Source organism: Palaemon carinicauda, chromosome 16, assembly GCF_036898095.1.
Source record: "Palaemon carinicauda isolate YSFRI2023 chromosome 16, ASM3689809v2, whole genome shotgun sequence".
Classification (NCBI taxonomy): domain Eukaryota; kingdom Metazoa; phylum Arthropoda; class Malacostraca; order Decapoda; family Palaemonidae; genus Palaemon; species Palaemon carinicauda.
The window spans coordinates 125,471,767-125,484,266 of NC_090740.1; the positions used below are offsets into that span (position 1 = coordinate 125,471,767).

At 35.5% G+C, this 12,500-nt stretch overlaps 1 protein-coding gene across 7 annotated transcripts in view; it reads right to left on the reverse strand.

The window, feature by feature from the left end:
- Positions 1 to 12,500, reverse strand: part of LOC137655857 (sodium/potassium/calcium exchanger Nckx30C-like) — a 705,766-nt gene that overhangs the window by 326,243 nt on the left and 367,023 nt on the right. The gene's annotated exons all lie outside the window — the stretch shown is intronic.

Sequence of the window (12,500 nt, forward strand, 5' to 3'; positions counted from 1 at the left end):
TCAAACTGGATGGTTCCTTTGGTCGTTGCAACCTCATCATCCTTGTGAGCTAAGGGTGGGAAATTTGGGGGGCTCTATAAGCTACGACTGACTGTCTAAGAGCCCCCCCCCCCTCCCCCGCCCGGACACAAGGTCCGGGAAATCTACGCACGCACTATAGGTCTATCTGCTGAGTCATCAGCATCCATTGCCTGGCCCTCCGCGGTCCAAGCTTTAGAAGGTGACTGAGATCAATATTTAGATCAAGAATAAGAAATTCAATAAGAAATTTAATAGACTGCATGGAAGTAGTAAAGGGCTTCATATTACTGTTTACTACGTCTAAGTAATAATAACTTTTTTTTTTTTGTAGCCGAAGGTGCTTCGTTCGTCTGTTGTTGTGTTAAGTACATTAAAGGTGATGTCTCATTCCATTCAGTATTTTTCGTCCTATGCAGCAATAGTAATTAAATCATTTATCGAGGTGTTGAGACTCTCTCTCTCTCTCTCTCTCTCTCTCTCTCTCTCTCTCTCTCTCTCTCTCTCACAGAAACCGAGGGAGCACAAATTTTTTATTTTTAAGAATATTATGCTATTTGTTTAAAGAGTATGAATCTCTTCCCGCTATTTTTTTTTAAATGATAAAATAAAAATCAATTGAATCAGAACATCAGTTATCCTTAAGAAAAACTAGATGGAAAAATCAAATCTTCAAGAAGCAGCTTAATAGTAACTTTAGTATTCCCATATCTGGAAATAGGACGTTTGCATGAGCCGATTCCATAAATATCATAAATCAGCGTTTCTGGAATCAGCAAAGAGGACGTTTGCAGGAGCCGATTCCATAAATATCATAAATCAGCGTTTCTGGAATCAGCAAAGAGGACGTTTGCATGAGCCGATTCCATAAATATCATAAATCAGCATTTCTGGAATCAGCAAAGAGGACGTTTCCAGCAGCTGATTCCATAAATATCATAAATCAACCTTTCTGGAATCAGAAAAGAATATATTTCCAGGTACCTATTTCATAGAGATCATAAATCAGCATCTTTGGAATCAGCAAAGAAGACGTTTCCAGGAGCTGATTCCATAAAGATCATAAATCAGCATCTCTGGAATCAGCGAGGAAGACATGTCCAAGAGCCGATTCCATAAATATCATAAATTAGCATCCCTGGAATCAGCAAAGAAGACGTTTCCAGGCCCCGATTCCATGAAGATCATATCTCAGCATTACTGGAATCAGCGAGGAAGACATATCCAAGAGCCGATTCTATAAATATCATAAATTGGCATCCTTGGAATCAGCAAAGCAGACGTTTCCAGGCCCCGATTCCATGAAGATCATAAATCACTATCTCTGGAAACGGCATATCGTTTGAAGGCAGCACTAACAAACACTGAAGACAGTAGAGTCAACATGGGGTTTCTCAGTCGACAGCCAGAACAAATAGAGAAGGGAGACGATCCTTTAATAACCTTTGTGTTTATCAATGAAAAAGGTGCAGGTAGGGGATCCCATTGTCATGCGAAGAACGTGAAAGCACCTTGACGCCAAGCCAAATTGAACCTGAGGATACGTGGGTAGATTTGCGTTGGAGGAAGTAGGCGTCTATGCCGCCATTCTCCGGGAAATACCATAAACTTCCATAATGTTGCTCTTCATGTTTTTTTTTTTTTTTTGTTAAGAGTTATATCTACTAAGTTACTCGTATAGGTGTATTTTTGTGTTCAGGTTGTTTTAGGAAAACCGACTTTGAATACTCATCTCGATGCAGGCAAAGTACGTGTATGATGACAATTTTCGAATAACCAATCTTTAAGAATATTTCTAATGTTTGTGTTCCAATGCTTAGTTACTTCTCTTCACAAAAATCAGTTAGTAGTTATGAATTATGTATATGATTATATATATATATATGTATATATATACATATATATATATAAGTATATATATATATATATATATATATATATGAATGCGTTTATATATATACATATATATATATATATATATATATATATATATATATATATAAATATATATGTGTGTGTGTGTTTGCGATTAAATATATATAGATATATATATATATATGTATATGTGTGTGTATATATATATATATATATATATATATATATATATATATATATATTTAACCGCAAACACACACACAGATATATATATATATATATATGAATATATATATATATATATATATATATATATATATATATATATATATATATATATAAATGTTTATGTCACAAAGCAATTCTTTGAAATTCTGGTATTTCAATTTAACGACGACTTGCTCCTCGATACTCCCAGGTCTGTGGAAGCAATAACCCTATTTTTCAGACATGATCCACCCAAAAATGTCTAGTCTCAGATATGCAATATGACAGTATGAAAGAGAGAGAGAGAGAGAGAGAGAGAGAGAGAGAGAGAGAGAGAGAGAGAGAGAGAGAGAGAGAGAGAGATTAAATTTCAGATGTATAAGAATGATTAAAAAAAAAGATAATATTGAGGAGAGCAGAGAGACTTGATAGCCAGACAAGAACACAAGAGAGAGAGAGAGAGAGAGAGAGAGAGAGAGAGAGAGAGAGATTAGATTTCAGATGTATAAGAATGATAAAAAAGATAATATTGACTAGAGCAGAGAGACTTGCTAGCCAGACAAGAACACAAGAGAGAGAGAGAGAGAGAGAGAGAGAGAGAGAGAGTGTATGAAGGGTGTGGGAACTCAAATAGGATATACGAGTATCCGTACTTAAAGGGGCGCTAATGGAAAGCAATATGAGATGCATTTCATCTGGGAAAAGTGGACCGGATGTGTTGAACTTAAGCCACCGGACGCGCAGCGCCGCTCCGGGGTGAACAGTGCCAGATTAGGAGTCGATGCAGTTTTCCTTTTTCCCTGCAGTGCTGCCCTCGTCGTCGAATACCTTCGATAACCCCGAACGAGGGAAGCAATAGCTTAACATATCCCTGGAAGTGAAGAGATAGATGTTTAGAATTCCAGAGTAGTTTTCCTTTCGTGTGAGATTCCAGTGTAGATTTCCTGTCGTTTGAGATTCCAGAGTAGTTTTCCTGTCGTGTGTTTCCAGAGAATTTTTCCTGTCGTGTTAGATTCCAGAGTAGTTTTCCTGTCGTGTATTTCCAGAGAATTTTTCCTGTCATGTTAGATTCCAGAGTAGTTTTCCTGTCGTGTGAGATTCCAGAGTAGTTTTCCTGTCGTGTTAGATTCCAGAGTAGTTTTCCTGCCGTGTGTTTCCAGAGAATTTTTCCTGTCGTGTTAGATTCCAGAGTAGTTTTCCTTTCGTGTGAGATTCCAGTGTAGATTTCCTGTCATTTGAGATTCCAGAGTAGTTTTCCTGTCGTGTGTTTCCAGAGAATTTTTCCTGTCGTGTTAGATTCCAGAGTAGTTTTCCTGTCGTGTTAGATTCCAGAGTAGTTTTCCTGTTGTGTTAGATTCCAGAGTAGTTTTCCTGTCGTGTTAGATTCCAGAGAATTTTTCCTGTCGTGTTAGATTCCAGAGTAGTTTTCCTTTCGTGTGTTTCCCGAGAATTTTTCTTGTCGTGTTAGATTCGAGAGTAGTTTTCCTGTCGTGTTAGATTCCAGAGTAGTTTTCCTGTCGTGTTAGATTCCAGAGTAGTTTTCCTGTCGTGTTAGATTCCAGAGTAGTTTTCCTGTCGTGTGTTTCCCGAGAATTTTTCCTGTCGTGTTAGATTCCAGAGTAGTTTTCCTGTCGTGTGTTTCCCGAGAATTTTTCCTGTTGTGTTAGATTCCAGAGTAGTTTTCCTTTCGTGTGAGATTCCAGTGTAGATTTCCTGTCATTTGAGATTCCAGAGTAGTTTTCCTGTCGTGTGTTTCCAGAGAATTTTTCCTGTCGTGTTAGATTCCAGAGTAGTTTTCCTGTCGTGTTAGATTCCAGAGTAGTTTTCCTGTCGTGTTAGATTCCAGAGTAGTTTTCCTGTCGTGTGTTTCCCGAGAATTTTTCCTGTCGTGTTAGATTCCAGAGTAGTTTTCCTTTCGTGTGAGATTCCAGTGTAGATTTCCTGTCGTTTGAGATTCCAGAGTAGTTTTCCTGTCGGGTGTTTCCAGAGAATTTTTCCTGTCATGTTAGATTCCAGAGTAGTTTTCCTGTCGTGTGTTTCCAGAGAATTTTTCCTGTCGTGTTAGATTCCAGAGTAGTTTTCCTGTCGTGTGTTTCCAGAGAATTTTTCCTGTCATGTTAGATTCCAGAGAATTTTTCCTGTCATGTGAGATTCCAGAGTAGTTTTCCTGTCGTGTGATTCCAGAGAATTTTCCCTGTTGTGTGAGATTCCAGAGTAGTTTTCCTGTCGTGTACGATTCCAGAGTAGTTTTCCTGTCGTGTGAGATTCCAGAATAGTTTTCTTGTCGTGTGAGATTCCAGTGTAGATTTCCTGTCGTTTGAGATTCCAGAGTAGTTTTCCTTTCCCGTAAGATTCCAGAATAGTTTTCCTGTTGTGTGAGATTCCAGAGTAGTTTTCCTGTCGTGTGTTTCCAGAGAATTTTTCCTGTCATGTTAGATTCCAGAGTAGTTTTTCCTGTCGTGTGATTCCAGTGAATTTTTCATGTTGTGTGAGATTCCAGAGTAGTTTTCCTGTCGTGTGTTTCAGAGAATTTTTCCTGTCATGTTAGATTCCAGAGAATTTTTCCTGTCGTGTGAGATTCCAGAGTAGTTTTCCTGTCGTGTGATTCCAGAGAATTTTCCCTGTTGTGTGAGATTCCAGAGTAGTTTTCCTGTCGTGTACGATTCCAGAGTAGTTTTCCTGTCGTGTGAGATTCCAGAATAGTTTTCTTGTCGTGTGAGATTCCAGTGTAGATTTCCTGTCGTTTGAGATTCCAGAGTAGTTTTCCTTTCCCGTAAGATACCAGAATAGTTTTCCTGTTGTGTGAGATTCCAGAGTAGTTTTCCTGTCGTGTGAGATTCCAGTGTAGATTTCCTGTCTTTTGAGATTCCAGATTAGTTTTCCTGTTGAATGAGATTCCCGAGTAGTTTTCCTGTCATGTGAGATTCCAGAGTAGTTTTCCTGTCGTGTGAGATTCCAGAGTAGTTTTCCTGTCGTGTGAGATTCCAGTGTAGATTTCCTGTCGTTTGAGATTCCAGAGTAGTTTTCCTGTCGTGTAAAATTCCAAAGTAGTTTTCCTGTCGTGTGACATTTCAGAGTAATTATCTTGTCATGTGAGATTCCAAAAAGTAGTTTCCTATTGTATGAGATTCCAGAGTAGTTTTCCTGTCGTGTAAAATTCCAGAGTAGTCTTCCTGTCGTGTGAGATTCCAAAAAGTAGTTTTCTGTCGTGTAAGATTCCAGCATAGTTTTCCTGTCGTGTAAGATTACAGAGTAGTTTTCCTGTCGTTTGAGATTCCAGAGTAGTTTTCCTGTCGTGAGAGATTCCAGAGTAGTTTTCCGATTGTTTAAAATTCCAGAGTAGTTTTGCTGTCGTGTAAAATTCCAGAGTAGTTTTCCTGTCGTGTAAAATTCAAGAGTCGTTTTCCTTTCGTGTAAAATTCGAGAGTAGTTTTCCTGTTGTATAAAATTCCAGAGTAATTTTCCTGTCGTGTAAAATGCCAGAGTAATTTTCCCGTCGTGTAAAATGCCAGAGTAATTTTCCTGTCGTGTAAAATTCCAGAGTAGTTTTCTTGTAGTGTGAGATTCCAGAGTACTCTTCCTGTCGTGTAAAATTCGCGAGTAGTCTTCCTGTCGCGTAAAATTCGAGAGTAGTTTTCCTGTTGTATAAAATTCCAGAGTAGTTTTCCTGTCGTGTAAAATTCCGGAGTAGTTTTCCTGTCGTGTAAAATTCCAGAGTAGTTTTCCTGTCGTGTAAAATTCTAGTGCAGTCTTCCTGTCATGTAAAATTTGAGAGTAGATTTCCTGTTGTATAAAATTCCAGAGTAGTTTTCTTGTCGTGTAAAATGCCAGAGTAGTTTTCCTGTCGTGTAAAATTCCAGAGTAGTTTTCCTTTCGTGTAAAATTCTAGTGCAGTCTTCCTGTAGTGTAAAATTTGAGAGCAGATTTCCTGTTGTTAAAAATTCCAGAGTAGTTTTGTTGTCGTGTAAAATTCCAGAGTAGTTTTCCTTTCGTGTAAAATTCCAGAGTAGTTTTCCTTTCGTGTAAAATTCCAGAGTAGTTTTCCTTTCGTGTAAAATTCCAGAGTAGTCTTCCTGTCGTGTGAGATTACAGAGTAGTTTTCCGTGTAGAGATCCTTTCGTATCTCTGGAATAAGAAAGTTCGGCTAAATCTCTCGAGCAGCGCTTAGCTCTCATGAGGATTTAGAGAGAGAAAATAATGTTAGAGACTTTGGCACTCTGGTGCCAATGAAATGACAGCAGTAAACTTGAATAAGCTTCTCTGTCAAGACGGCAAAGGAGCAAAAATACATTTCTAGAAAGGATGCACAAACTTTTTGGCCTCAAACCAAAGAGAACTCAAAAGTGTAAATGTATTATTTCAAGTAGAAATGCATCTTGAAGAGTTCTCTCTCTCTCTCTCTCTCTCTCTCTCTCTCTCTCTCTCTCTCTCTCTCTTTCCTGCATGCGATTCTACCTATCGATATTGCCTCTCTCCATAATGTTCTGTTGTTGATATATAGTCCAAATGGAGCTTCCCACTTTCAGACAAACCCAGGGAACACAAACTCTTTCTCACCATTTTTTCTTGAAACCTTCAATTATATTTGAAAATGATTCTAAACATTGCGATGCGTTTTTTTTTTCTTTTTTTTTCCTCAGTTGCTATTCCCATTGTCTCATCTGTAGGTCCTATTCTCCTAAAAATACATAACATAAGACCACAGGAAATTCTATTATCAGCAAAGAGGAAAATAAATCTTTTTACTATGCCATTCATCAGTGGAAGAAAGCTTGTGCGAACAGGAAATGGAATGATGCTTGTAAACAAAACAACAATGGCGAACATTCATTAACCTCTAGAGCGACCTTTTAACCTTGGCTCGTTGTCTTCCTCGGAACCAGCAACTGTGCTAGTATGGCTCGTCGTGTGCACCCTCTCCATCTATTGATTTTCTTTTCCATTGATGTTGTTCGAATAAGAAAGCATCATCAGTAACCATGTGAATGCCGATAGACTTATTTGAGATTGTCACGACACTTTGCATATACATGAAGTATGCAGGTATGTCCTTAATTTATGTAGTCCCAATCGAATGGTCAGTCTGCTAAAAGTTTTATATTTGACAATGCAACAATATTTCATGTGAATTTAGTCATGATATAGATAAATTTGGAACTATATATATATATATATATATATATATATATATATATATATATATATTTATATATATATATATATATATATATATATATATATATATACAGTATACTGTATATATATGTGAAACAAATTTTTTTCTGTTTTTATAGAAGTAAAAGGAATTATTAAAGTTACTGAGTTGTTAATATCTTAATATATATATATATATATATATATATATATATAGATAGATAGATATATAAAGTATATGTATATATATATATATATATATATATATATATATATATATATATATATGAAACAAAGTTTTTTTCTGTTTTTATAGAAATAAAAGGAGTTATTGAAGTTACTGGTTTTTGAATATCTTTAGAAATAAACAGTAACATAATAAGCTGGATCAGAAGTATACCGGCAGCAGATTTCAACATGCACAATTACATATGCACATACACATACACATACACATGGCAAAAATACACTCGGTTTGTCACAGGATAATAGTTAATGTTTGGTTGTGTAACTACCAAGAAAGACCAGATCTCACCTTCTCAAAAGCCACATCACACCGAAATGGCATGAGGTAAATCTGAATAATCGTATATCATGATGTCATTTCCTCTACAGGAGAAAAGTGTAGCAATAGCCAGAAAGCAATAAGTATTTATTATCTCTGAGTAAGTACGCATGGATGGGACTCTTAGCTCCTCTTCTGCCAGTTAACGACGCAGTTCGGTCTTACTTGGACGTAGTTTCGTTGAGTGTTGTTGAGCCGGGAATCGAACAGCTGTCCATGCAAGTTCGAGTCATGTACTCTACCAGTGGTATATATATATATATATATATATATATATATATATATATATATATATATATATACAGTATATATATACATATATGCATATATGCAGGTTTATATGTATATAAACACACACACACACTATATATATATATATATATATATATATATAAATATATATATATGTGTGTGTGGTTAGGCCTATGTGTTTATATATATATATATATATATATATATATATATATATATATATATATATAGTGTGTGTATGTTTATATATAAACCTGTATATATACATATATGTATGATATATGTGTATATATATTTATATATATATATAAATATATGTATGTATATATATATATATATATATATATATATATATATATATATATATATATATATATATATAAGTCTTTCTCTTCATCTTTCGCGGAGACAGAAGAGTCCATTCTCTTGATAACTCAACAAATGTCATTCTGTAACAAAAGGAGTTTCAGAATGTTATTTTCGAGCTGGCACATTTCAGCCATATAGCTTTTCCCGGCACAGTTTTTCTTTTTTACTTCTTCCTTCGATCTTCCCGTTTTCCTTGGAAAAACATTTTCTTGAGTCTCCTCAGTTCTTTTTTTCGGATTTAAATTTCCTTCTTGTGAAGTCTCCCTCTATATTCTTTGATATCCTCTTTATAAAATTTTTCTAGACTTAGGTCCTTACTGTTAATTTTTATTAATCAAAGGAAGCACTCAAGTATCAATTCAATATTTTTTGTATTTTATTTCAAGTCTATCCTTTTATATATATATATATGTATATATATATATATGTATGTATATATATATATATATATATATATATATATATATATATATATATATATATATATATATATAAATGTCCTTCTTGTAAAGTCTCCTTCCAAATTCTATGGCATCCTCTTTATTAAATTTTTCTAGACCTCAGGTCCTGACTGTTAATTTTTATTAATCAAAGGAAGCACTCAAGTATCAATTCAATATTATTTTATTTCAAGTCTATCCTTATATGTTCTTGTTATTCACATCTATTCAATTGAATTTATTTCTTTCCACCTAATTTCGAGACTCATATCCATTTTATTGAAAAAGGGGTTCAAATTTCATCATTAGGTCTTCATTACCAGAATAGGCAAAATTTTCCTTTTAAGTAAATCCAAACTTATTGGTGAAGGCTGGTAGGGAACTCATTGCTTCAATTCCGAAATCAAAATGTATTTTTTTTTTTTATGTAATTCAAGAAATATTTTGGCTGAAGCTACAAAGCTAAACCTTAAACCTTTAGTCGTTATCATCATCTTCGTCGTCATTGTTTTCGTTTTTATCATTATTAAAATTATTTCCGTCAACGTCGTCGTTTTCGTTATTAATATTATTTAAATTATTATGTGCGTCTCACCCATGTGAACAGCAAAACCTGGAATATGAACTATAACAAAAAAGTAATTTTCAAAGTTGAGAACTTTATAGGTCGCTCATGATTGGCAGAGGCAAAGAACAGGACAATGCCCCAAAGACTGACCATTATATACATATGATCAGCACCTAAGCCTCCTCTTCATCAAGCTAAGACCAGGGAAGACCAGGCAATGGCTGCTGATGACCCAGCTGGTAGAGCTATAGGCTCAACCAAACCGGCTCCAATAACTCGCAAGGATGGTGAGGTTGCAGACGCTTCTAGAAACGATCGATCTTGAGCGTGACTCGAAGACCCGTCCAACAGAATGTCATGCAGGGACGTTTCCATTAGGCCAGCACAAAGGAGACCTCCTGCGTGGCTTGTTATAAATATAAAGAGCCACGAAGTCCATCACCTTTAATTCTTACTAACTACATTTCCAGGTCACTGGGACATTCCAATATCCAAATCCAAAGACGAAATTCCAGTGATGATTTCCAATTGCGGTCCATTTCTTGAAACCTGGACATGCGATAGAAGGTCTGTTGCGTGTATCCGCATGAAGCTTTATAAATCATGAATAGCACCATCACCTTGGCTTGTAAGAACTCTTTATTATATAGAAAATTCCCCAGAACAATCATGATAAACTAGATCAATAAGGAGAATAAGCAAGAAGAGGTAGATTCTCCCACCTTGTATGGAGTTCTTCCATACAAAACACTCTCCTTCTACAGAGAAATGAAGATGGGAGCCATATTTTTAAGGGATTGTTCGCTGTGACTAAATCGGAAGTTTTATTTTCTATATGATAGATCGAATACAATAAATTTTCGAGATGAAAGTCAATAAAAAAAATCAATAAAGATTGTGTGAAGTAAAGGGCAAAAGAGTGGGATGAAAGAAAGTTCTTAAATACGTCGTGGAGTAATATATTTATTTCACCGGAAACAAAAACCAGATAATTAAAAAAAGGCTATAGTTTCATTTATTCCCCCCCCCCCCCCAAAAAAAAGCAGAATTTAATGTCAAACTTTTTCAACCGTTTATTTGATCATCAGCAAAGGTATTTACCTATCATGCTTCGATTTTACCTCTGTGAGTATTAAACATCTTGACTAGGTCCACTTAATGTGTCATTCAAAGAAGGTGGACAGTTACACATGGCCTAAAGTAAAACAAAAAAGCGAAGAAAATAGGCTCAACTGTGACGTGAAGCATTTTTGCGAATGTAATCCTGAAGCGCAGGCCACCTTTAAGAGCGCACGCTAAGCTGCGTAAGCATTTGCTTTGAAAGAACAGAAAAAATTATCCGATTTTCTATGCCTGTCACCAACAAAACCAATGGTATTATGCCTATCACTAACACAACCTATTGTGCTATGCCTATCACCAACACAAACCTTGTTTCTATGCCTATCACCAACACAACATGGTACTAAGCCTATCACCAACACAACCTGTGGTACTATACCTATCACCAACATACCCTACGATACAATGCCTATCACCAACACAAACCTTGTTTCTATGCTTATCACCAACACAACTTGGTACTAAGCCTATTACCAACACAACCTATGATACGATACCTATCACTAACAAACCTTGTGGTACTGTGCCTATCACCAAAACAAACCTTGTTTCTATGCCTCTCACCAACACAACATGGTACTAAACCTATCAACAACACAACCTATGATACGATACCTATTACCAACATACCCTACGGTACAATGCCTATCACCAACACAACCTATGGTACTAAGCCTATCATACCAACACAACATAGTACCAAGCCTATCACCAATACAACCTATAATACGATACCTATCACCAACGTACCCTACGGTACAATGCCTATCACCAACACAATCTATGGTACTATGCCTATCACCAACACAACATGGTACTAAGCCTATCACCATCACAACTTCTCACCATCACAATGCTCTGGGCTTACATATATTGAACAGCTATTCCAAAGATTCCATTGGCTGCTAAAAGGGAAAAAAAATAATGCATCTCTTCTGTTAGAGACAACACAATTATAATGACGGACAAAACTTCATAGATGTATTCACCTAGAACAATTGAAATGAATATTATATAAAATGGATATTTAAGGTTGCTAGTATTTGGTCTCTAGCACTATGAGCTGAAACAAAATTTAAGCTAATGAATTAAGTAGTTTTTTTTAACTTAAATGAAAAAAAAAAAAACTACAAGACAATACTACATTTACGAGTAGTTTTACCAAAGTTTGCTATTTAAATATTAATGTGAATAACTTGTCTCTTGTTATCCATTTACAACGAAGGTCATCGTGAGGCTAAACCTTGTGCGTGGATCGTTTAAGCTCAAATACTCCTTGAATAATTAACTCTGTTCGACGTTTCTCTGAATACATTACAGTCGTGCATTGTTATACAGGATATGATAAGTACGAAATTATTCCTTTTAGCTCTTTGCCTAATCAATGATAGGAAAGCTGAAAAGGCTAGAAGCGTAATAGTTTGTTATAGTTGAGTACACATGATACATAATAATACAGTTAGCTCGAAGCTTGTACAAACAAGGGGTGATATTATTATTATTATTATTATTATTATTATTATTATTATTATTATTATTATTATTATTACAAGCTAAGTTACAACTCTAGTTGGAAAAGCAGGATGATAGAAGTCCAAGTGAGGAAAGGAAATAAGGAAATCAGCTACAAGAGAAGTAATGAACAATTACAACAAATTATTTTATTCTCTCTCTCTCTCTCTCTCTCTCTCTCTCTCTCTCTCTCTCTCTCTCTCTCTCTCTCTCTCTCTCTCTCTCTCTCTCTCTCTATTGTTCAATGGGAATATTATGATTTCTATCCTGATCTCAGTACCACGTTTAAGATCATTTTGCTTTTCATTGTTGATTGTACAGCGAAAAAATTTTTTTTTCTTATGGTTCAATGTGGGGAATGTCTCATTGAAATCCAATACAAGAGTTTTCTTCATCTTAAAAAATAGCTTTATCTACT